This window comes from Xenopus tropicalis, chromosome 8 (genome assembly GCF_000004195.4).
Source record: "Xenopus tropicalis strain Nigerian chromosome 8, UCB_Xtro_10.0, whole genome shotgun sequence".
Classification (NCBI taxonomy): domain Eukaryota; kingdom Metazoa; phylum Chordata; class Amphibia; order Anura; family Pipidae; genus Xenopus; species Xenopus tropicalis.
In genome coordinates this window covers 35,917,824-35,944,941 of record NC_030684.2, presented here as the reverse complement: position 1 = coordinate 35,944,941, position 27,118 = coordinate 35,917,824, and the positions used below count along the sequence as shown (strand labels likewise).

Below are 27,118 nucleotides of genomic sequence, written 5' to 3'. Positions count from 1 at the left end.
CTAGAGCAACCTTGTCGTACAAAAACATAGTAATTGAAGGCATTAAGTTTGCTCAGTTGTAGTAAATCATTGCAACATATTTGCTTGTTAAAGTGCTATGTCCAGATTGGTTGCTATGGTTTATTGTACCTATGCGACCTGAAGCTGGCTATACACGCACCGATGATATCGTACGAAACCTCGCTTTGTACGTTATTTGGTGCATTTATGGTGGCTCGACGAGGCGATCGATGCAGCAAAAGGCTAAGGATAACTGTCGACTCGTCGAAATTGCTATATGTATGGCCACCTTTAGTGTTGTTATTGCACGACCCCACTTGAGTCCAACAGTCCTGTGCCACAAGCTCCATAGTTTGGGTGCAGCAGACATATAATAAAGTAGCACAGTTTGGGGCTACCACTCTGAGGCCATTACGTAACCTTCAATGGCAGAAAAGAATCCGTTCATGTAGTTTGTTGACTGAATACATTCGTTTTAGTCAAGAATTCTTTATTTGTTTATTCTTTGCATGAAAGGTAAAATGCTGCAGAAATGACAGATCAGGTTATTTTCCGACAGCCTCATCCCCCTGTGACGGAAGTTTATAAAGCTGTCACCATTCGTCACTGCCTGTCATTGCTCTACAGACTTCAATATATTCTGCTGATCTATGAACTAAGTAAATTTGGGCATTTCTCCGAATCTTACTAATATGGTCATTTGTAATGTTTTGATGTTTTTGCTAAACTAAATTTGTTTTCAGGTGTATTGAGACACAAGTGTTCTTCTTTTCTCCTGTGATAGTAACATTGGGCATTGTATATCATTAGCTCCCAGGCAAGTGCCTGGCTTTACATTCGTCAGCCCCCAGATACGCATTGTGGGGCATCTTTCTTGGCAGTCTCCATTTTCATTGGTTCATCTCCTTTTGGCATCACATCTAGAAAAGATTAAAACAACAGGCATTACATTAGATGTTATGTATAGCTTTAACCATTCTCTAAAGGTGGGGATTATATCATCCATATCAATGCAATTCCAACTAATTCAGCATACCCAAGTTAAATCAACACTTGAATAAGTGACAAATACAGTTATAGCAATGCACAACCAATGTACTGTAAATAGTGCACCCCCTGGCATACTCTATAAGTATATTAGGTCAGAGAGGAGTTCTAAGGGACAAGGCCACAGTAGGGAGTTACCCCTGAACAATGTATTCCCACAATTTTGCCACAGCATCAATCACTCTGTGACAATTTAAAATAACATTGTATTTCATGAACTGATTAGTAATTTCCCAAATTGGCCAATCACTATGAGGGGTGGCATCCCAAGGGAAGAAACACAACCTGAAAGTGGGTGGTAAGGTTGCCAAGAGAGTGAATCTTTTACCAATATGCATGCCTTCAGGATGAGGACCACCTCTATGTGGAGATAGATAGAAGTTTTAGTTCATGATTTTTCCATTTTTGATTTGATTTTTTTTTATTTGATTTTTGATAAATATGCCTCCATGTGTTGATGCCCAGAAGCTTCTTCCTGTGAAGTCTAATTGCTGGAATTGGGGAGTATTTCTATAACCTGTAAATGTTATTCTGGGCACTGACTGCATTACCAGGTGTAGAACTGCAGGTTTCTGCTGCCCTCTGGAGGCCGTTTGTGGTCTGTGCAGCTAGACAATTAAAGCTGATGCTACAAATTCTGTTAGATGATAAAGTTTATAAAACTTATAAAAAGTGGTTTGTAATACACATTTTTTTATCGAGTTATGATAAGTGACCCCACTAAAGACTAATTATATGGATATATTTTACAAGATAATTATAGCTCTTTTGTATTATATTGATATAATTTGCCAAATATAAAACCTCTGAAAAGCAGCACATAATCTTCCTGAAACTGAAAGGAAGGATTGCAGAATAATGTCTCAGTAACGGGAAGGGACAGTCCTCTAATGATGATCAATGATGATCAATTAACCAACCCCGTCAGTTTGGGAATGCCGAAAGGGCCAAGATCAGTACTAAACTCAAGCAATGTTTCATGAAGGGAAATGGATCTAGCCTGCTGAGCCACAAACTTGTGGGAACTGCTTAAAAATTACAGAAAGTAAATCATAATTACAGCTGTATCCTATAAAAAAGAATAATATAAAAACACAATTGTTGGGAGGCATCTCTTCTGCTAATCTGTAAAGCCAGTGCCTTGGAAGGAGATTACTTGCAATCTATGTATTTGTATCCTAATGCTAATGTCTAATGGAGCAATTTAGCCGCCTGTGATAGATCTCTGTTACTGCGGGCGACTAAATGCTCCGAAATGCATCTCTTTGGCTTTCCAAAGTTGCGCAAAGTTTTCTCCTGCACCACTTCGGAAAGCCATAACGATGTATAGGCCTTTCCACCGGCGACCCCTATTGTTGCTGGTGGAAAGGCATTTCGGAGAGGTTAATCGGCTGCGGTAGCAGAGATATATCATCAGCGACTAACTCACCATACACTATTATTATGGTACATAGAAGGTACTAGAATAGTATGTGCATATCAAGTATTCAGTTGCATTCCCATTACACTGCAAATGTTAATTACACATAACACAAGATTTAAAGACATGCTTGAAGGTATTTTTGGGGGTAAATTGCAACATTGCACTGTGGGTTAACAGTAGGCATATTTATCCATATTGTTTTTTATTACAAACCCTCAAAAATGGGCAAGATATTTATTTGAAAAGTAGTCATTTGGAGAAGTAATTTAAGAAGAAGTAAAGTTAAAATCACTGGGGGGTACCAAATATTAAACTCTACCCCCCAGTGATTATAATAGCATACCTGATACCATGTGCTCATTAGCAGAAAACTGCTCTGGCTTGGGGTACTTTTGTGTGAGAACCACAGAGCGATCATCTTTTTCTGCTTCTTTATTATTTGATGGCCCGGGGCTGACACATGCACAGTAGAGAGAAAAATGCAGCTTTTTGCTTAAAGTTCAGCTTTACATTCTACTCCACATATGCACCCAGCACGAAGTAAAAATAGAAGAAGGTTGCTCCATGGTGCTTATACAGAAATACCTTGGCCAGTGCAGCTTTCTGCTAACAGGAACTCCTGCCCAGGGTACCAGGTAAGTGATTATAATTACCAAAGGGTGCCCAACATATGGTACCCCCCGTGATTGTTACTTTCCTGCCCAAGGATCACATACACTTCTGTCTAGAGACTGCTCACCCTGCCCAAGGATCACATACACTGCTGTCTAGAGACTGCTCACACTGCCCAAGGATCACATATAAAGCTGTCTAGAGACTGCTCACGCTGCCCAAGGATCACATACACTGCTGTCCAGAGACTGCTCACGCTGCCCAAGGATCACATACACTGCTGTCCAGAGACTGCTCACGCTGCCCAAGGATCACATACACTGCTGTCTAGAGACTGCTCACGCTGCCCAAGGATCACATTCACTGCTGTCTAGAGACTGCTCATCAGCACTGCTCGCTAACTGTCCTATCTGGCAGGTATTCCTTAGGGACTCATAGCAGGTTACTATCTCATTATTTAGCCCTGTATATTATCTGAAAGGAATTAACTCCCCAGCCTATTTGTGTAAATTGGGTGAAAACACAACACATAGAAACCTATAAAAGTGTTTAGGCCAGAACTACATGGCACTACATAAGCAGAGAACATTTAGGTTACTGCTATGTAGAAACCCATACAGAACTGAAAACATTGTCCTGTTTCAGTGATCATTAGACAAATACATACTAATATTATTTAGAAAAAACAAGGAAAAGCCCCTAAATGGATTATTTTAGAACGAAAAAATACAATTTAATCCAATGAAAGAAAACTTAATTCTGAGTGATGCAATATACATTCATTAAAACTGTCAGTGGTTTTGAAGTCATTTGTGGTTATCATTGATGAAGCAGTGTCTGCCTCTCCCTTGCTACTCTCTGCACTGCTGGTTCTCACTATGAAAACATTTTAGCAGAAGGTGGCTGAATAACATACCTGTGATAAAGCATGCAGGACTTTGTGGGAAATGGAGGTGAGATAAAATCTGACTTTTTCACTTTTTTAAGAGTAAAACTTCAGACAAATAGTGCTGTCAGCTGCAGTTATATTTATAAAGAACTTCAAAACCACTAAAAAGTTTTAATTGACATCTCTGTAGGAAAGTTGCTTGAAATTAAGTTTTCTTTCAATAGACAGAATGTTATCTTTGGATTTACGGCACCTATTAAGGATCTCTGAACCAGACCATTGCTGAGAGATTGACCCGTAACCTTATTATTAACCGGAAACCCGTTATCCAGAAAGCTCCAAATTACGGAAAGCCCATCTCCCATAGACTCCATTTTAATCAAATAATGTAGAATTTTAAAATTGATTTCCTATTTCACTGTATTAATAAAACAGTACCTTATATTTGATCCCAACTAAGATATAATTAATCCTTATTGGCAGAAAAACTATCCTATTGGGTTTAATGAATGTTTTAGTGATTTTTTCTTAGACTTACGGTATGCAGATCCAAATTTCGGAAAAACCTCTTATCCGGAATACCCTTGGTCCTGAGCATTCTGGATAATGGGTCCGATATCTGTACTCCAATACGTTTGTATTTTCCCATTAAAAAGCCCCTAATGAACATTTACTTACTTCCACTGCTCATTACATCCTTCTGAGTGGATATGGTGATTGGATGTTCCTCTTTATCTTCGCTTCTGCAGAGACTGCCGATCTTGTGCGCCACATAGCTGCAGGCTGGGAAGGAAATATCTTGTCAGTCTTTGCCTTAAGTCTGATTTTTGTAAACAGACACATTGGAAATATTTCATATTCAATGGCAAGCGTTACAGACTAAAGACTAGTCTTTGGCGTAGCTAGAAGTTGCTGGGCCACACAGCAAACCATATAAGTGCCCTCTCTAATTGTTATTGTTTGTTGCCTGTACCTTTGTGCATTCATGTTCTGCCTCTGAAAAGAACATTATTACATAGCTTTGCACTTTGCGACGGTGACATGTATGTATGTATAGCTTTATTTATAAAGCACCACAAGGGTACGCAGCGCTATACAAACTTACAATATACAAAATAAATACAATACATAAGTATAAATACACAGGCAGGAGTGTCATGTGGTATGAGACACAGTAGGAAGGAGGTTCCTGCCCCGGAGAGTTTACATTCTAAGCAGAGCTTACATTCTAAGTGACATAGAGTAGATGATGTTTGTTACCAGCAAGCAACAAGGGCTACTTACCCTTATTAGTATAAAAACATAGCCATATACTATTGGGCCTGACAGCATAATACTTTTAGTCCCACTTTAAGCTTTGGGCACAGTGTCAGACTGGGGGGTGGAGGGCCCACCTGGGTTGCCGCCCTAGGGGCTCCGTACCCCTCCAAGGTGCCCCCCGCTGGCCGCATCCTCTGCCACGCCCCCCAACCCCCTGGAGAAGCACCCACCCGACGTCCTCCCATGAGTGCATGTAAGTGAGGACATTGGTGGCCAGGGGAAGCAGCAACAGAGATCAGATCTAGACCACCGGGCGGCCCACCAGGAGTGGGGCCCACTGGCCCAGTCCGACCCTGTTTGGGCATAAAACATATGTCATAAAACTACTTATCTGATGGTTTCCTACTATCCTCGCTTGAGCCACAGGGCCTGCAGCCTCTATAGTTACACCTTTGTGCAGATTCATTATTTATTAATAAGCTGTGTGTAACTAAATGCTGCATGTTAGATTAACAACAACAAAAACCTTAAAATATTGACGCTCTATAGATAATAGTAAATAGAATAAGACAGACAAGTTTAATTTTAGTGGTTGTACTGTTTGTATAAGTAGGTAAAAAAAGATACAAAATAGAGTCTCACTCCTAAAATAGGGTGGCATCGCACTTCACAAAGAAATGACATTTTTCGTGTCCCTTACCTTTGATAATTACTCAGACCATCTTAACGACCCCTTTCTCTTGCTCCCCAGATTAACAGATACGATACGATGAAGCTGTGGGATTCAGCAGAGTCTCAGCTCTAAGCTGTCAGGTTTGTTCTTATGGGAGTCAGGTATCAGCTGGCCGTGGGCGGGAGCAGAATGGAAAACAAGAAGCGCAGTTAATAAGCAGTTTGTTCCCCAGGTACAATAACATCATCATATTTACTATGTACAGTCAAGGGATAAGGGTTTATCTTTAGCACATGCGTCGTAAAGGGAATTGTCCTTTTCTGCAATTTCATGGTGACTAGAAATATTTTTAGCATTGTCATACACAGGAAAATTGCATGCATTTCTAGAAGCAGAAACTTCTCTTTCCATACACTTACCCAGGACATATTAAAAGTAGAATAAAAGTAATTAAGAATATTTCAGTAGTGCTGCACCGTGCACCGTTTCAACAAATATCCAGTCTTCCACCAAAAAATTCGGTGAATTAAAACTCTAATTTGCATATTTAGATTTGAAGGGAAGTCCCTCCCAAACTGGTTTAAAGTCGCATGACATTAAAGGAAAACCATACCCCCAAACAATGTAGGTCTCTATAATAATATACTGCATTGACAAGCTCATATGTAAACCTGCTTCATCTAAATAAACCATTTTCATAAAAATATACTTTTTTAGTAGTATGTGCCATTGGGTAATCCTAAATAGAAAATAGCCATTTTAAGAATTAAGGGCCTCCCCCTGGGATCATAGGGTTCACAGTGCCCACAAACAAGCCAAGGCACACATACATGCTAGGCCCCATCAGCCAATGAATGGGCAGAGTTCTGCCTTTCGCTTCCACACTACTTCCTGTTACAGTCAGAGCTGCATTATTTCCTGTCATGTGATCTCTGAGGGGGCACACAGCCCATCACTAAATGGCGGCTCAGAGGAAAGGATATAAAAGGGCGATATTTACGGATATACAGTGACTTGCAAAAGTATTCAGCCCCCTTGAACTTTTCCACATTTTGTCACATTACAGCCACAAACATGAATCAATTTTATTGGAATTCCACGTGAAAGACCAAACATTTTTTACAAATAAATAACTGCAAAGTGGGGTGTGCGTAATTATTCAGCCCCCTGAGTCAATACTTTGTAGAAGCACCTTTTGCTGCAATTACAGCTGCCAGTCTTTTAGGGTATGTCTCTACCAGCTTTGCACATCTACAGACTGAAATCCTTGCCCATTCTTCTTTGCAAAACAGCTCCAGCTCAGTCAGATTAGATGGACAGCGTTTGTGAACAGCAGTTTTCAGATCTTGCCACAGATTCTCCATTGGATTTAGATCTGGACTTTGACTGGGCCATTCTAACACATGGATATGTTTTGTTTTAAACCATTCCATTGTTGCCCTGGCTTTATGTTTAGAGTCGTTGTCCTGCTGGAAGGTGAACCTCCGCCCCAGTCTCAAGTCTTTTGCAGACTCCAAGAGGTTTTCTTCCAAGATTGCCCTGTATTTGGCTCCATCCATCTTCCCATCAACTCTGACCAGCTTCCCTGTCCCTGCTGAAGAGAAGCACCCCCAGAGCATGATGCTGCCACCACCATATGTGACAGTGGGGATGGTGTGTTCAGAGTGATGTGCAGTGTTAGTTTTCTGCCACACATAGCGTTTTGCATTTTGGCCAAAAAGTTCCATTTTGGTCTCATCTGACCAGAGCACCTTCTTCCACATGTTTGCTGTGTCCCCCACATGGCTTGTGGCAAACTGCAAACGGGACTTCTTATGGTTTTCTGTTAACAATGGCTTTCTTCTTGCCACTCTTCCATAAAGGCCAACTATGTGCAGTGCACGACTAATAATTGTCCTATGGACAGATTCCCCCACCTGAGCTGTAGATCTCTGCAGCTCCCCCAGAGTCACCATGGGCCTCTTGGCTGCATTTCTGATCAGCGCTCTCCTTGTTCGGCCTGTGAGGGGGCTGAATAATTACGCACACCCCAGTTTGCAGTTATTTATTTGTAAAAAATGTTTGGAATCATGTATGATTTTCGTTCCACTTCTCACGTGTACACCACTTTGTATTGGTCTTTCACGTGGCTGTAATGTGACAAAATATGGAAAAGTTCAGGGGGGCCGAATACTTTTGCAAGCCACTGTATGTTCCATTATGGCAGGATTCTTTAATAGGTCACTTAACATAATATTAACGATCTGTTGGTTACGTATTCATTCTAGGGGTTTAGTTTTCCTTTAAGTAGTTAGATTTGGTTCGACTAAGAACAGAGAATTCTGCCACATCCTGCAAAACTGTACTGGGATTTGGCCAAATTTCACATCCCATCCCATCCCATCATTGCTTTCTATTTCACACAGTTTCAAGGGGAAGTTAATCCCATCATTGTTTTCACATAGTTCTAAGTGAAACTTAAACACATTATTGTTTTCCAAGAATGAGTGCCAATGGTCCTAAAATGGCCGCTGGAACACTTTATGTTTGGGAACAATAAAGATGAATTTTTTGGCTCGAAAGATAGTGATTTTTGGACAATAAACTCATATTTTCATTCGTCATTCTAGCTTTAGTAAATCTGCCCCTTAGTGAAGAATGTTATGGCTGCAGCTATATGTCTTCACCTTTACAAAGTACCAGTAAGGGGCTAAAGGGTATGGAGATTCTCAGTTTTGAACTAAGGCTGGCCAAGCAGGAATTTTACACTGCAGAAGAGGGTCTTAAGGGGTGATATGATAACTATGTATAAATATATAAGGGGATCATATAGAAATGCTTTACTCACCAGTTGGTGCTTGCAGCAGACATGAGAACAATAATTCTGATTTGAAAAAAGGAGGTATAAGGCATAAAAAGTGAGAGTTGTGACATGTCACATAGCACATGAGAAAATACAGGGATACAGGAATAATCCCTAAAATAATAAAGATGATCTAGAGCAGTGATCCCCAACCAGTGCCTCAGGAACAACACGTTGCTCCCCAACCCCTTGGATGTTGCTCCCAGTGGCCTCAAAGTAGGGGCTTACTTTTGAATTCCTGGCTTTTGGGCAAGTTTTGGCTGCCAAACAGAGCCTTCTATAGGCTGCCAGTCCATATAGGGGGCTACCAAATAGCCAATCACAGCCCTTATTTGGCACCCTTATGAACATTTTTCATGCTTGTGTTGCTTCTCAACTCTTTTTACATTTGGCTCACAGGTAAAAAAGGTTGGGGATCCCTGATCTAGAGACTTGGTCAAGTCACTGTTGGGAAGGATTTTTTTTTCCCCTTAGGAAACCTGGAGAGACTTTAGAGATATTTTTGATTTTGTCTTTCTCTGAACCAGCTAGCAGTTAGGCAGGTTTAATTTAAAAAGAAAAGGTTGAACTTGATGGATATCTTTTTTTTTTCAACCTCAGTTATTATCTATGTGTGAGTATTACCGTGATACAGCAATTTAGGGATCTCTGGCACACGTCTAGTTAAGACTGGAATGTAGAATGCTTGTTTTAGTAATCTAATTGTGTTTATTATTAACTCAGGGAGTTGTCTAAATTTCATCCAATTTTATCATTAAGTCACATAGGTAGTTATTTACTAGACAGCCAGATCAATCACATCATTCATGAAAATAACAGAGATATTGAGGTGAACTTGAAATCTACTCACCTACTTAGTATTATGACACGAATACACTCTCTTTATAGGGGTCGTAAAACTTTATAATATTGATTAGAGTGAACACCAACAGCAGGATATATTACATAAACTCTAGCTCTATATATGCTTTTATATCTGATGGGGCAAGAGCCATTCATTACTTGGCACAGAACCCTAATTGGCAGATTTACAGGTTCAAGTCTGGAAATTCTGTCAGGAAAAGTCCAAATTGAATTTTCCCAAATATTTTTTCTCTGATTACAATGAAATCTTTGTGAAGTGATTCAATTAACTACAATGTTTTTGAGGAAAGTCTCAAGACAATTAACGCTGTGAATTTATATCCATTATAGTCATTGGGGAAACACCTCATAAATGAAATGCAATTATCATCCAAAATATGCTTGGGCTTGGGTACTTTCATTTTGAGAACAAGTAGAAAACATTCCACAGCAATTCCATTCACTTTTATTACTGCCAAATATTTCCTGGAAGGCAGACAATCAAAATAAGAATGATTTTTATCTTCATAAGATAAAAGCATGTTTATGCTATAAAAAGAAAACTTATCTACTATCTACTGAATGGTAGTGTGTTAGGGGGTATCCTTAATGGAGAAGGATCTAGGGGTTTTTGTTGATAACAAGTTGTCTAATTCCGGGCAGTGTCATTCTGTGGCTACTAAAGCAAATAAAGTGCTGTCTTGTATAAAAAAGGGCATTGACTCAAGGGATGAGAACATAATTTTGCCCCTTTATAGGTCCCTGGTAAGGCCTCACCTTGAGTATGCAGTGCAGTTTTGGGCTCCAGTCCTTAAGAAGGATATTAATGAGCTGGAGAGAGTGCAGACACTGCAACTAAACTGGTAAGGGCTCTGGCACACGGGGGAGATTAGTCGCCCGCGAACAGGGAGTTTTGTCGCGGGTGACTAATCTCCCCTGTGTGCCAGAGCCCTAAAGGGGATGGAAGAGTTAAACTATGAGGTTAGACTGTCGAGGTTGAGGATGTTTTCTCTGGAAAAGAGGCGCTTGCGAGGGGACATGATTACTCTGTACAAGTACATTAGAGGGGATTATAGGCAGATGGGGGATGTTCTTTTTTCCCATAAAAACAATCAACGCACCAGAGGTCACCCCTTTAGATTAGAGGAACTGAGCTTCCATTTGAAGCAGCGTAGGTGTTTTTTTCACGGTGAGGGCAGTGAGGTTGTGGAATGCCCTTCCTAGTGATGTGGTAATGGCAGATTCTGTTAATGCCTTTAAGAGGGGCCTGGATGAGTTCTTGTGTGAGTGTATAGATTGGTAGGTGGGGGTTAGGTGTGATGGGTTTACTCGGAAGGGTTGAACTTGATGGACACTGGTCTTTTTTCAACCCTATGTAACTATGTAACTATATGTAACTATAAATTGTCAATCAATATGGGGGATGGGTGCACCAGATTTAGGTTGCCATTTGGTGTTTCAGGGTGAGGAAGGATTTATCCTTCAACTACAGGTATGGAACCTGTTATCCAAAATGCTCAAGACCTGGGGTTTTCCGCATAAGGGATCTTTCCGTAATTTGGATCTCCAGTAGTAGTTGGGATCAAGTACAAGGTTCTGTTTTATTATTACAGAGAAAAAGGAAATCATTTTTAAAAATTTGAATTATTTGCTTATAATGGAGTCTATGGGACATGGCCTTTCCGTAATTCGGAACTTTCTGGATAACGGGTTTCCGGTTAAGGGATCCCATACCTGTACTAAGTATCTTAATAAAAAATTCGGCCCGCGAATTACCCTGTGTTTTAGATTTCAGCCCCCTTATGTGATTGAGTTTGATATCCCTGCAGTAGAGGTTAAGATTCCATACATGTATTTTTTTATACTAATGGACATATAGTATTTCTCAACAGGAATATTTCAGCCAGTGGTGAAATGCCCCATATACATTTCCTGTCAATGAAAACTACCAGTCATTACTCGTGAATTAAAAATATTTTCATTTTCCAATGACAAGAGACACTGTGGAATATTACCAATTTCTCCACTTGCTGAAATGCTGCACTCGCCATTAGCTTTGGGTACATATTGTGCTTTCTCTACTGAAGCAAAAAATCTAGCAAACACCTGTACTGCTCAGTTCTAAAGCCATTGGTTTCAATGCCTCTCATTACACACTAGTAGTTCATTTTAACCTGTAAACAATCAAGTATGAATTTTTCAGCCCAAAATGCACTCTCTGTGCACAGTGACAGGTAAATGCCATTCAGTTGAATGGTATTAGACATACAGTAAGCAGAATTGGCATTTGATTAATTGCCTGAGGTAGAACAAACACGCTACTGCTGCTGCTCTATGCTATGTGTGACATTAGCATTAAAGTTCAGTGGTTTCTTTGGCTAATGTTTAATCTCTCCAGTGTAGAAAATGTAGTCACTATAAATGTACTGTAATTAAACTGATTGTGATCTAGAATGTTCTGTGCCATAAAATAAGAGAAAATTAAAATGCTGAGGGTGATAATAAATTGTGGCAGAAAAATACACTAGAGAAAATCCCAAAGCTTGGCTACAAGATATTGTTTCATTTAATATTTTAAAAAACAATCCTTTTGCTTAAAAAGGGGCAGCAAGGTGGCTCAGTGGGTAGCACCTCTGCCTTGCAGCACTGGGATGCTATTTGCAAGGAGTTTGTATGTTTTTCCCATATCTGTATGTTTTTCCTCTGGGTACTCCAGTTTCCTTACACACTCTAAAAACATAGAAGCAGGTGAATTGCCTTCTGAGTAAATTGACCATAGTGTGCAGGAATGTATTGTGACCCTAGATTGTAAGCTTCTCTGGACAGGGAATGATGAATAATCTGTGTAAAGCCCTGTGGAAATGTGTCAGTGCTATATAAATAAGGGGAAATAAATGAATAAGTAAAATGGGGTCTATTGCATGGGCGTGCACAGAAGGGGGCAAGAGGGGGCACTTGCCCCCCCCTGGAAAAGTAGCAAAAAAAATGGGGAGAAGAATTTTTTTTTTTAGTTGTAACATTATTTATATCCCCACCTTGGCCATTATAAAACCGCCGCCCAAACCCCCCTCTAAAGGTCCCAGGAACTGAACGCAGGCACCACCTTCCCACCCTTCCCTATACTGGAGCGGCGCTTACCTCCGTGCGCCCATGACACGCATGCGTATTGGGCACGCCCCCCCTACGCATGCGTGTCTTTGAAACACAAGGCGCCAGAAGGCGCAGAAGGCGCTTGGGTGCGGCGGCGGTCGGTTGTGCTGTGGGCTGGCTGAGTGAGCAGGACTGCTGGCCTTGGCTGACTGGCACCTGGGACTGGGATTTCGAGGCACTGCTGCTGCTGACAGGTACAGTTGCTGGGGGCGCAATATGAGGGGGGCTTGGCTGCTGGCACAGTACAGATGGGGTGGCAATATGAGGGGGACTTGGCTGCTGGCACAGTACAGATGGGGGGCAATATGAGGGGGGCTTGGCTGCTGGCACAGTACATATGGGCGCAATATGAGGGGGGCTTGGCTGCTGGCACAGTACAGATGGGGGCAATATGAGGGGGGCTTGGCTGCTGGCACAGTACAGATGGGGGGCAATATGAGGGGGGCTTGGCTGCTGGCACAGTACAGATGGGGGGCAATATGAGGGGGGCTTGGCTGCTGGCACAGTACAGATGGGGGGCAATATGAGGGGGGCTTGGCTGCTGGCACAGTACAGATGGGGGGCAATATGAGGGGGGCTTGGCTGCTGGCACAGTACAGATGGGGGGCAATATGAGGGGGGCTTGGCTGCTGGCACAGTACAGATGGGGGGGCAATATGAGGGGGGCTTGGCTGCTGGCACAGTACAGATGGGGGGCAATATGAGGGGGGCTTGGCTGCTGGTACAGTACATATGGGGGCAATATGAGGGGGGCTTGGCTGCTGGTACAGTACATATGGGGGCAATATGAGGGGGGCTTGGCTGCTGGTACAGTACATATGGGGGCAATATGAGGGGGGCTCGGCTGCTGGTACAGTACATATGGGGGCAATATGAGGGGGGCTTGGCTGCTGGTACAGTACATATGGGGGCAATATGAGGGGGGCTTGGCTGCTGGTACAGTACATATGGGGGCAATATGAGGGGGGCTTGGCTGCTGGTACAGTACATATGGGGGCAATATGAGGGGGGCTTGGCTGCTGGTACAGTACATATGGGGGCAATATGAGGGGGGCTTGGCTGCTGGTACAGTACATATGGGGGCAATATGAGGGGGGCTTGGCTGCTGGTACAGTACATATGGGGGCAATATGAGGGGGGCTTGGCTGCTGGTACAGTACAGATGGGGGGGCAATATGAGGGGGGCTTGGCTGCTGGCACAGTACAGATGGGGGGCAATATGAGGGGGACTTGGCTGCTGGTACAGTACATATGGGGGCAATATGAGGGGGGCTTGGCTGCTGGTACAGTACAGATGGGGGGGCAATATGAGGGGGGCTTGGCTGCTGGCACAGTACAGATGCTGGGGCCTGGGGGCGCAATATGAGGGGTGGCTTGGCTGCTGGCACAGTACATATGGGGGCAATATGAGGGGGGCTTGGCTGCTGGCACAGTACAGATGGGGGCAATATGTTGGGTGCTGGCACAAATACATGGGGGCAATATGATGGCTGTTGGCACTGGTACATGGGGGCAATTGGGGGCTTTTTTATGTGGCATGATAATTTTGATCCATCTAATGTGTGTTTCTGAGTACTGAATTATGTGAATAGTAGGTAGCTGAGTAGAGCAGAGTAGTTGTAAAAGGCACTAACAGTTGTAAATGTATTCATTAATTAAAATATATTTAATTACAATTGTATATTTTTACATACAGACACACGTAAACTAGTATCATCCTGCAAAAAAAAAAAAAAAAAAAAATATATATATATATATTTGTCTGTTGCAGGATGATGCTAGCTTACTTGACCCCCCTTGGAAAATTTTCTGCGGACGCCCATGGTCTATTGTAGACGGCCTTACTAGAATTCAAAGTATTCTGGATACTGGGTTTCCACAAAAGATATCCCATATACAGTATGTACATGCAAAGAGCATTTTCACAGTGCAATGGCTTTATAGCTATCAGGTAGATGGCAGCATAGTGTCACAATTTAGACACATTTCAACAGTTAACAAAAAAGAACCTTAGTTAAAGGTGCATTTACGTACCAGGTACAGTCAGCACAGTGTATTTTCAGACACAATTAACTATGTTTTTTTTTCTCTGTCGTAAAAGCAGCCTACTAGCTTTGCTTTTTTGTAACTGTGTATAACATGTGTATACATGCATAATGGCTCATACAATAAATATCAAATAGCACATAAACAGACCCGTCGTCCTTGATGGCTGGGCCTGGAACAAAATACTGGTATGGGATCCCTTATCCGTAAACCTGTTATCCAGAAAGCTCCGAATTACGGAAAGCCCGTCTCCCATAGACACTATTTTAATCAAATAATTCAGAATTGTAAAACTGATTTCCTTTTTCTCTGTAGTAATAAAACAGTACCTTGTAATTGATCCCAGCTATGATATAATTAATCAATGTTGGATGCAAAACAATCCTATTGGGTTTAATTAATGTTTTATTGATTTATGGAAATACAAATTACAGAAAGACCCCTAATCCGGAATACCCTTGGTCCTGAGTGTTCTGGAACTTTCGGATCGTACCACGATATTTTCGTACAACCACGATGCAATCCAAAATTTTTGTATCTAATACAATTTTTTCCCACTCATACTTCTTGAAGTCCGAAATTCAGACTTTCATAAAGAAGCCCCTATATGTCAATACTCTGATCTCACTAATTTATAAGTGATATTAATATTATTTATATTTTTTTATTATTTATATATTTATACTTCACAAGTATTACAAGATACATATATATATATATATTTTTACACTTTGTGTCATTCCACTGACTGTGTTCAGCATTTGCCTGTGCCAAAATGAGTACAAACTAAATGAACTTACTGGGCTGCACTACTTGGAAGCTCAGGGGAACGTAGGCAAAAACATGTGTAAGGACCCTTAGCTATAGAAACCCTGACCAGCTTCGCCATGAAACTCAAGTATGGATTTTGCCTGCTTTAGATATCAGGTGTCCCATAAGCCGACTGACCAAAGGGAAGCCTGCTGTCCAATTATAACTAATTATTATTTTCTTGTTTTATTTTTTAGTAACTGGGTTCTTGAGTTAATAGAACTATTTTTTAAAAATCCTATTAAATCTGCATCCATTCAGTTTACAGTACAGGTATGGGATCTCTTATCCAGAAACCCATTATCCAGAAAGTTCCGAATTACAAAAAGCCCATCTCCCATAGACTCGATTATAAACTGATAATTTATATTTTTAAAAATGATTTCCTTTTTCTCTGTAATAATAAAACAGTACCTTATACTTGATGCCTAAGCCTATTGGGTTTATTCAATATTTAAATGATTTTTAGCAGACTTAAGTTATGGAGATCCAAATTACGGAAAGATCCCTTATCCGGAAAATCCCAGGTCTCAAGCATTCTGGATAACAGGTCTCATACCTGTATAACCTATAGGAGCTGCCAAACCACAAAAGACACTCTGTGGCATGAATGAAATAAAGTAAAAAAAAAGTTACTTAAAAAAATGAAGAAAATAATAATTGGTTATTCTTCTAACTCTTTGCAGCTTTCAAATGGGGGTCACTGACCCTGGTAGCCAAAAAAACTATTGCTCTGTGAGGCTACAATTTTATTATTATTATTATTACATTTTATAACTTGTTTTTCTATTCATATCCTCTCCTATTAATTTACCATCCTCTCATTCAAACCGCTCCCTGGTTGCTAAGGTAATTTGGACCCTAGCAACCAAACATTGCTAAAATACCAAACTGCAGAGCTGCTGAACAAAAAGTGAAATAACTACAAATAATGAAAAATGAAGACCAATTGCAAACTGTCTCAGAATATTACTCTCTGCATCACACTAAAAGTTAACTCAAAGGTGAACAACCCCTTTAATATATGGATGATGTTACTGCAATTAAGGAAGTCCTTTACTGGGTGAACAATATGAACATTTTCCTTAGGTTCTAAAATGGCTGAAGTCATAGCCTTAGAATACCTCTTGGAATTATAGGTATATTCCGATTCCTAATGAGAGGTAATTAAGTGTGGGATAGGAAATTACATAGTGAAGTCTACAGAAAAAATAGAAGGAACTGTTGTGTAATTTGGCAGGTACCATTAGAAATATTATAATCATATACCAGGCCAAAAGCCTCATTAATTGCATTAGGAAGTGATTCAGCACAAGCATGCTCCAGGCCAGTTGCCTAAATCATTTCCATGTACTAAATAAATAACTCCATTGTGTGGAAAACATTGGCTACTTACTATAATTACAACATAGAAAGCTCTATTCTCACTGAGAAATATGTTGGTAGCACATGAGTTAGTGATTGTCATAAGTGACAGATATTTGTTAAACCCCCACCGCCAGATTATGTTTTTAATTCAAATTTTGTATTGACATTCTAAGTTTTATAACAAGGTATACAATATAATTGTAGGGACCCATGGGTTTAAGCTCCCTATGGCTTTAAATCCTACCTCTTCACATCTTTACTGTTATTGGGCAAAAGCCCTTGTACTCAGGTTACAGTTATGAAACTATACCTTATTGGTTTAGTCTGGTTGTCTACGCCCCCTGCAGACTGATATAGTGTCTAGCAAGGAGGTGTGACTTCCTGTTTGGCTGCCTCTTCTTCTCAGTGCAAGGGTCCACTGGGAGCAAAAACAGGCCCCAGTAAAGCCATTTTACCCCAGAGGACACCATCCCTGTGGAGAAGTTCGGGACAGGGCCCCGCGAACGAGGTTTTAGTAAGCACAGCAGATTTGTCATAGCACTTTCTAGGAAAGTGAAGTAGTCAGCACCTAGTAAGAAAGGGCCTATGATTAAGTGCCTCAATAGGGCACGAAACGCGTTAGGCGTTCATTGTTTTAAAAACATGAAGAAATAAATTTTGGATTTTAGCAGTCTTCACGTGTCCGGAGTGCTTTACGTTCCATATGCTAACTTTGGAGATTTTCCCCTTCAGCTGCGGGTTCGGGGCCTTGAGCACCCGGACCACCATCGGCATGTGGTGAGCTATTCTCTGATTCCTCAGTTTTTTATACGGTTTGAGCAACATATATTGTGTGATTTTCTGAACCATAGTGTCAGACCCGGGGTTTGAACACCCGGGTCCAACTTGATATTGGGTATTATTTGCTTATTTTACATAAATTTATTGTCTGGGAATCCTTTTGGGGTTTGCTTGCGTTGCATTCCTCTCTTTTTCAATAGTAAGAAAGGGCAGTCTAATAGCCCCATCAAAGGAGAGATTAGATCTGGGAGTATTGGGGACCGCATCGGCTTGCCGCGTGTAGAATTCACCTACATGCCTCCCCAATATTGCCCACCCGTAGGTGGGGATATCGGGTGAAGATCTGCTTGCTTGGCGACATCGCCAAGCGAGCGGATCTGCCCGTGTATGGCCAGCTTTAGTGTAGGGCCATGGAGTAGAGATAGTGACAGGCCAGAATAAACCCTGATCCCTACTCACCTGGAGGACTCATATGCTAGAGGTTATCAACCTGAAGGAGCAGATATCTACCCAGACTACCTCCACAGGGGTATTGGCTGACAGGTGTATTTACCCTGCCCAGACTCTACCAAGAGGTGGGATAAACCGGTGTACATCCTCTCTTCTTGCTCAGAGTGTACTTTATTGTACCATCTACCTCTGATTGTGTGAGTGTATGATAACCCTGCTTTGCATTGTCTCTGACAATAAACTAGTTAAACTGCAAGAACCTCTCTGGCGTCCATATTTACTGCACCTGCATTACACAGCTACAGTAAGTTGTAGTTCAACTACACCCTCAGCTCCGTTCAGGTCTCTTCCACCTAAGCGAAGGCCCATCCTAAGAAAGAGAGTCGCATATAACACATGCTCTCATATCACTACTACCATCCCATAGCCAAACAATCATATGGGTGCAAAAAATGGGTGAAATTAGCAAAACCAATAAACTTCTTTACCACAATAAGGAACAGGCCATTAAAGAATAGTTCCATCATCCCCCTATCCATAGAAACCCTCTTTAGGCAAAATCTAAACACCCAAGAGTTAAATGTTAGATGTCTCAAAGGAACACTTTTTTCAATTTGGAGTATAAATGGTTCTGCCCAAGACAAGCAGTACTTCAACAGATACCTGTTCTTAACCGTTTTAAAAATTCAGCTCACTAACATCAATACATGGTCATGAGGAACCATCTTTCTTTTTAACAAATAAGACAGGGGCACCGGCTGGAGATGGGAAATGACACATAAACCCTTCTCAAGATTCTCTTTTAAGTAGTTCTTTGAGTTCAGGCTGTGAAAGGTTAAAAAAAACCCTCCCTTGGGGAATTTTAGCATTGGGAATCAGATCAATAGGGAAATCATAAGGACAAAGAGGGTGACGTGTATCAGCCTTTTTATATTAAATAGATCTGAAAAATCATAAGACGCAGGAAGCATAGTAAGTATAGGAACGGATACAGGAGGGGGCAGAATGTTATTTGGTTCACATGAATTATTATTTATGTTATGGGATTGGAAAAGATAGAGACCTCTCAACCAAGGTAATCTTGGGATTTTTGTTCAGTATCCAAGGAAACCCAAGGATAATGAAGAGACTGGAGAGAAGAGTCTTTAGCCACCTTGACGGATAAAGGATAAAGCATGGGATCAGTAGAAAAAGGTATTCTCTCAATCAGGGCTGTTCCCTCAACCCTGTGACTGCCATGGCATAATAAGATAGCTACAGTTAGATATTTCAGGTGTGGGAGAGGAAAGGTTGAACTACAACTCTTAAATAGCAGGGACTGACCCAAGGGAGGACTAGGAAGTATTTCTCAGCTTTTTAAAGCAGGCTGGGTTGACTAACATGTGCATGATCAAGTAGATGGAAGTGCATGTAAAACAAAAAACAAAATCTAGTGCAAAATTTTTTTTTTTTTATATATTAAATTGCTAAGTAGAACAAACACCCAATAGTGCTTAGTGGCTAAAAGGTGTGATAACAGCTCATATGATCCAATGTATATTCTCACCAGACAAAATTGAAATGAAGCAAAAGGATACCCAGGACAGGCTTTGATTGTAGTGGGAGCTGGATCCGCAATGTATATAAAAGCAGAATGGAGATCGAAAATAGTGTAAAAATGTTTAATAACAAATCCCCTGCTAAAATGCAGGCTACTTACAGTGTACAGAAGAATAAAAGCAATATCCAAATAGTTCTAGCTCAATGCATTTCACATGCTGGAGGCACGCTTCCTCAGGAGAAATAAACAGTTTTTCCCCCATTTATTCTCTCTGTCTCTCCATAAGACATAAGGCAATTTTAATGCCAAGCTTGATAAATTCTTCAAAATTATCTGTGGGGTCTGTTCTAGCAAGCTCATTGTTAATATTAACTTCTAACCCATTTCTGAAAACAGATTTATGAGCCCATTAATTCCAAGTGGTGTCAGAATCACATCTTTTAGGGTTAAACTCCACAGGAGCTTCTGTTGAATGGTGTCAGATCGACAAAATGCATTGTTGGAAATCAAATGTAGTTGCATGGATCAAAACATAATGGGACTGACGGAAAAATCTGATGTGTAAACTACATGAAAGAATTTCCCATCCAACATAACATGCTGATATACAGTCTGGTGGTAGGATACCACATAATCTTGTGGTTTTGCATAGTATTGCTCTCTGTAGCATGATTAGATCAGATAAAATCTCACCCACTAAATCTGATCAAAATCTCCCATGCAGTGTAGCCCTTAAAACTTGCCGCATTTTGGCTACAGTATGTTGATCTTGCGACAGACTTAAGCAGATTCAACCATTTAAATAATCTAATAAAGGACTGTGATGCTCCAACAAAGGGGTTGCTCAAGCCATTGCCTCACCCTGAACCAAATTCAAAATGACAAAATGAACCCCACTCTCATGGAATCATCTGGGTAACAAGTGCTTTTTAATTTATATTAAGCAATGACCCCCTGGGAATAGCCCAGTCCCCCTCAGACTTATCTGGAAGGTGCATCTTTGGCCCATAACAGGAGGCCTGCAGCACCCTAGGCTACTTGGCCCTGTAATTGCAGCATTTGAATCTGCAGGTTTTGCACAATTTTCTCCATTGCTACAACCTGCTAAGTTAGCCCATCAAGGGTTGCTCATTCCCAGTGGAATTCAGTGATTATTGGGCCTGAGCAAAATATTACGTACAAAAGTATTGTAAGCTTTCAGATTTATAGGACCCCAGTGACTGCGAACCCAGTGCAAATTAAAGGCAAAAACATTCCTGATTAGGTACGCAAAGTATCCGTAGAACTAATACAATAAACAAAGGATATTTCTGGAAACGCTACCAGAATTAGTACCAGTTTTACACATGAAGGAGAGTGGCTGTGTGTAGCAAACCTCACCTGCGGGCCGGGTCCTTTACTAGAGGACAGAACCAGTAACCAGGCACGAGGCAGAGGCAAGGTCAGAGTATGGGCCAGATCATACACAGAAAGTTAACACAGTACCAAGGGAAATACAAGAGCAAGGCCAGATCGGCCAAGATTCAAACCCAATAGCTGATTAACTGGAACACCCTGACTCCCTACATCTGAATTTTCACTTAATCACACACAGAAACCTATTTGCTCAGGCAATGTGACTGAGTGGGCAGGATCTATAAAAGGCTTTCTCTGAATGCTGATTGGAGGTGGACAAGGAGCCATTAACCCTTACCCTTGCTGGACCAAATTTCTAACATGCAGGTCACTTGTGGTCTTTCTCATATTTCATCCTTTTCTCTCTGAACCCAGGGCTATAAGGGCTTATCTCCTCTCTTCCTTCACAACTATTTGACAATTTGTGATTTCTAAATTCTCCTTCACTGTGTGCACCTTTCTCTGTCCCTTCTTTATTCCACTGTCTTTTTGCCTCTCTCATCTGACACTTGCGGAAACTGAATTACTGTACATATTCCCCATGTGGTTACTGCTGTTCGACTGGCCAGTTTGTCAAACATGCAGTTATATAGGTTGCTCTAGAACTCTCTAACCTTTACCTATAGTTCTTGTATGCATTATTGTAAAATATTAATTAAATATAATGTATAAGTTGATCTATTATAATAAAGCAACATTTATAATTCACAAATAAAAAAGTAATATTTACATCTGCATAATATATATATATATATATATCTATAGAAATATAGATTTGGGTAATTAAATACCATTAAATACCATTGTACCCTTTTTAATACAAGTTAATGTCTTACTGTCCTTTTATAATGTGATTTTTCTTCCTCTTATAATGTGATTTGGCTTAGCATATTATACTTTAGAAATGCTTTAAAATTAGGAAATACAGTGGCTTGCAAAAGTATTCGGCCCACTTTTCCATATTTTGTCACATTACAGCCACAAACATGAATCAATTTTATTGGAATTCCACGTGAAAGACCAATACAAAGTGGTGCAAAACATTTCTTACAAATAAAACATTTTTTACAAATAAATAACTGCAAAGTGGGGTGTGTGCGTAATTATTCAATACTTTGTAGAACCACCTTTTGCTGCAATTCCAGCTGCCAGGCTTTTAGGGTATGTCTCTACCAGCTTTGCACATCTACAGACTGAAATCCTTGCCCATTTTTCTTTGCAAAACAGCTCCAGCTCAGTCAGATTAGATGGACAGCGTTTGTGAACAGCAGTTTTCAGATCTTGCCACAGATTCTCCATTGGATTTAGATCTGGACTTTGACTGGGCCATTCTAACACATGGATATGTTTTGTTTTAAACCATTCCATTGTTGCCCTGGCTTTATGTTTAGGGTCGTTGTCCTGCTGGAAGGTGAACCTCCGCCCCAGTCTCAAGTCTTTTGCAGACTCCAAGAGGTTTTCTTCCAAGATTGCACTGTATTTGGCTCCATCCATCTTCCCATCAACTCTGAGCAGCTTCCCTGTCCCTGCTGAAGAGAAGCACCCCCAGAGCATGATGCTGCCACCACCATATTTGACAGTGGGGATGGTGTGTTCAGAGTGATGTGCAGTGTTAGTTTTCCGCCACACATAGCATTTTGCATTTTGGCCAAAAAGTTCCATTTTGGTCTCATCTGACCAGAGCACCTTCTTCCACATGTTTGCTGTGTCCCCCACATGGCTTGTGGCAAACTGCAAACGGGACTTCTTATGGTTTTCTGTTAACAATGGTTTTCTTCTTGCCACTCTTCCATAAAGGCCAACTTTGTGCAGTGCACGACTAATAGTTGTCCTATGGACAGATTCCCCCACCTGAGCTGTAGATCTCTGCAGCTCGTCCAGAGTCACCATGGGCCTCTTGGCTGCATTTCTGATCAGCGCTCTCCTTGTTCGGCCTGTGAGTTTAGGTGGACGGCCTTGTCTTGGTAGGGTTACAGTTGTGCCATACTCCTTCCATTTCTGAATGATCGCTTGAACAGTGCTCCATGGGATGTTCAAGGCTTTGGAAATCTTTTTGTAGCCTAAGCCTGCTTTAAATTTCTCAATAACTTTATCCCTGACCTGTCTGGTGTGTTCTTTGGACTTCATGGTGTTGTTGCTCCCAATATTCTCTTAGACAACCTCTGAGGCCGTCACAGAGCAGCTGTATTTGTACTGACATTAGATTACACACAGGTGCACTCTATTTAGTCATTAGCACTCATCAGGCAATGTCTATGGGCAACTGACTGCACTCAGACCAAAGGGGGCTGAATAATTACGCACACCCCACTTTGTAGTTATTTATTTGTAAAAAATGTTTGGAATCATGTATGATTTTCGTTCCACTTCTCACGTGTACACCACTTTGTATTGGTCTTTCACGTGGAATTCCAATAAAATTGATTCATGTTTGTGGCTGTAATGTGACAAAATGTGGAAAAGTTCTAGGGGGCCGAATAGTTTTGAAAGCCACTGTAGTACCCTCTCCTTCTGTGAATTTATAACCTTTTTAACGCTAGGTTATGTCTTGCATTAAAGAGGTTATAAAGTCACTTGTTGCTAATAAGAATGAATCTATAATTGTTAACAGACACTTATAGTTATAGTAAACTGCATATTTTTAAATCCCAAGTGGATATCATTTATCATCATTGAATCTTGTTTCAAGCTCAAGATCCTCATTTGTCAGAAATAATCATAAAACCAAGTTTATTACCTACATATGGGGGCTGATTCATCAAGTCCCGAAATGGGAAAAATTCGGATTAAATACGATAATTTCTGATGATTGCAAATATCATGAAAATGCTTACGACAAAATCGTAATAGTCCCGATAATATTGTATTGGCGATCCGAAAGACACGAAATTTTTGTAAACGAAAAAGTTGCGCAAATATATAAGTCACAGAAAATACGCACAGTGCGAACAAATACAAATTTTTTTTATTTCGTACCTGTCGTACTTTAATAAATCAGCCCCATAGTGTAATTTTCAGAACATGTTTTATTATAAAGTGTTAACATATTCTGCAATGGTGTTTAAATATAAAGATACATACAGAAGGTATAGACTCTGGTTCCTGTCTGAAAGCCATTGTTTACATACCTGAAGGGTTATGAGCTATAAATAGGCAGTGTGATTGGGGAATCATAGCAAGGCAGTGAAAATAACTACAAAATAAAATGAGTATAAATAGCATTAAAAATGTAATTTTTGTAATGTTTTCCTCATCTACCCAGACAAATGCAGGCTTGTATAAAAATACATTTGCAAATTTCCCCTGAGTTGACAACACATGATATAGTTTTCACTTGCAATGACAGCATGGAAGAAGGACGTACTTCAATAAACGTGTTGATGTTAAACATTCCTAAAACCTGTATTACCTGTTTGTAATTATCACGAAAGAAGGAAAGTTTGACAGTAGCACGCATTCTAACGAAACACTAAATTGATCCCCACAAGTTTACGCAAAAGTAAATTACGGGACTTACTGACTCAATTGCGTACAGTGAAATGTTTTACGTCTACTTGGTCCCTTTATTGAGCCTTGAAATCTAATATTTCTCCAGTATTGTATAATGTAAATGAAATTAGGAGAATTACAGTTCCACATACAAGCTCAAGCTGTCACTTGACAAGTCGACTATAATGTAGAGTCTGTAATAGAGTCTGTAAATAACCAAACATCCGCAAGTCACATATCAGTTAAAAAAGTCAATATATATGACAAAAGCTGTTTAAAAAGATACACTCATAGTCGTGTTATACTGATTATCTTTTAGTCATTACTGATCCCCAGGGCATAAGTGCTAGAGAACTAGGGGGGAGCAATATCATGCCCCATAGTGCTCATCTAGCAGCGCTTGTGCTCCAGGCAAAGCTGCACTTTAATCTTGTGCCGGAAATCTGGTGCATTAAGCAGAGCAAAGCATCAGGAGGTGCAGGCTGGTTTAGGAATAGGGACAGGGCCCAATAGGAGCCTGAGTCTCCTGCTGCATTCAAACATGCATGTTAGGGGACCGCAGGGGGGACACCTTCACAGGGTCGGACTGTGGGATTCAGAGACCATTGGGGCTTCTGCCTCAGGACCATTGGGGCTTCTGCCCCTGCACCCCCCAAATGGCCCCACCGCTTTCTCACCCCCACCCCCCACTGGAGACCCCAACACCTTCTGACCCTCTCCCCCGAGCGTGCCTAAATGAAACTCACCTGCATTGCGTCAGGGGAGGGAGACCAGCTAACCTGGGTGGTTCCGGTCTGGGGCATGGGGCCCACCGGGTTTTTAACCCAGTGCCCCAAAGGCCCAGTCCAATGCTGCACCTTCATGTCTCCGCAGTCCCCACTCCTGCTCCTCACGAGTAGCCGACCCAAAGCCAGTGCTGTATTAGCTGAGAAAATCATAGGTCTTGGAAATGGCCTGCAACAATTTGCACAGAGCAGAATGCAGAGTACAAAAAAGGGACAATTGCGGTTTTTTTTGCACTTAGCACACTGCATTCACCTTTGCAAAATGACCCCCTTTGTATGCTAAGGAATACATACCCTGGTTATGTATAAACATATCCAGGTACTCTCCAAACTATGCCCAATCTCTCATGTTTTGTTTAAATGATTTCCTATTCTGAAAATGCAATCTGGGCCAATAAACCTGCCACCAAAAGAACAGACTAGTTTGAGTGAGGTTTTATTTCTATTTAACGCTTTTTCTTTTACGCCTTTCCATTTTTATAAGTGTTAGACTTACTCTATGCTAGGGTATTTAACCCTTACAACCAAATACCAGCTTGAAGTGTGAGAGCTGCAAAACAAAAAAGTAGATAAAAATAATGTGAAGACAAAATAAGTTACTAATCTTAGAATTCTGCTATCTACACCATGCTAGAAGTTACACTAGGGGGCACATTTACTAATCCACGAATGTCCGAAAAGCGTCCGAATGCACTTTTTTCGTAATAATCGATTTTTTGCGATTTTTTCGTAAATTGCCACGAATTTTTGGTAGCGTTACGACTTGCGCGAATTGTCGCAACTTTTTCGTAGCCATCGCACCGAGTACGAAAGTTTCGGATTCATTCAAGCTTCAGTATCGTAACTTTCCTTGGGCCAGGTTGGAGCTGCAGAGTGCCATTGAGCCCTATGGGAGACTTTCCTTGGGCCGGGTTGGAGCTGCAGAGTGCCATTGAGCCCTATGGGAGACTTTCCTTGGGCCAGGTTGGAGCTGCAGAGTGCCATTGAGCCCTATGGGAGACTTTCCTTGGGCCAGGTTGGAGCTGCAGAGTGCCATTGAGCCCTATGGGAGACTTTCCTTGGGCCAGGTTGGAGCTGCAGAGTGCCATTGAGCCCTATGGGAGACTTTCCTTGGGCCAGGTTGGAGCTGCAGAGTGCCATTGAGCCCTATGCTATGGGAGACTTTCCTTGGGCCGGGTTGGAGCTGCAGAGTGCCATTGAGCCCTATGGGAGACTTTCCTTGGGCCGGGTTGGAGCTGCAGAGTGCCATTGAGCCCTATGGGAGACTTTCCTTGGGCCGGGTTGGAGCTGCAGAGTGCCATTGAGCCCTATGGGAGACTTTCCTTGGGCCGGGTTGGAGCTGCAGAGTGCCATTGAGCCCTATGGGAGACTTTCCTTGGGCCAGGTTGGAGCTGCAGAGTGCCATTGAGCCCTATGGGAGACTTTCCTTGGGCCGGGTTGGAGCTGCAGAGTGCCATTGAGCCCTATGGGAGACTTTCCTTGGGCCGGGTTGGAGCTGCAGAGTGCCATTGAGCCCTATGGGAGGCTTTCCTTGGGCCGGGTTGGAGCTGCAGAGTGCCATTGAGCCCTATGGGAGACTTTCCTTGGGCCAGGTTGGAGCTGCAGAGTGCCATTGAGCCCTATGGGAGACTTTCCTTGGGCCAGGTTGGAGCTGCAGAGTGCCATTGAGCCCTATGGGAGACTTTCCTTGGGCCGGGTTGGAGCTGCAGAGTGCCA

At 41.5% G+C, this 27,118-nt stretch overlaps 1 long non-coding RNA gene across 2 annotated transcripts; it reads right to left on the bottom strand.

Annotated features, from left to right (window-relative positions):
* Nucleotides 1-449: 449 nt before the first annotated feature.
* Nucleotides 450-21,257, bottom strand: LOC101733930. Of its 2 annotated transcripts, none has more exons than XR_208438.4 (4): nucleotides 21,114-21,257; nucleotides 5,932-6,072; nucleotides 4,650-4,754; nucleotides 450-920 (listed from the first exon to the last, which is right to left on the bottom strand). It is a non-coding gene; the product is annotated as an uncharacterized LOC101733930 (long non-coding RNA). The 2 variants fall into 2 exon arrangements; XR_001170293.3 differs by lacking the exon at nucleotides 21,114-21,257 and adding an exon at nucleotides 6,324-6,436.
* Between the last annotated feature and the right edge of the window lie 5,861 nt (nucleotides 21,258-27,118).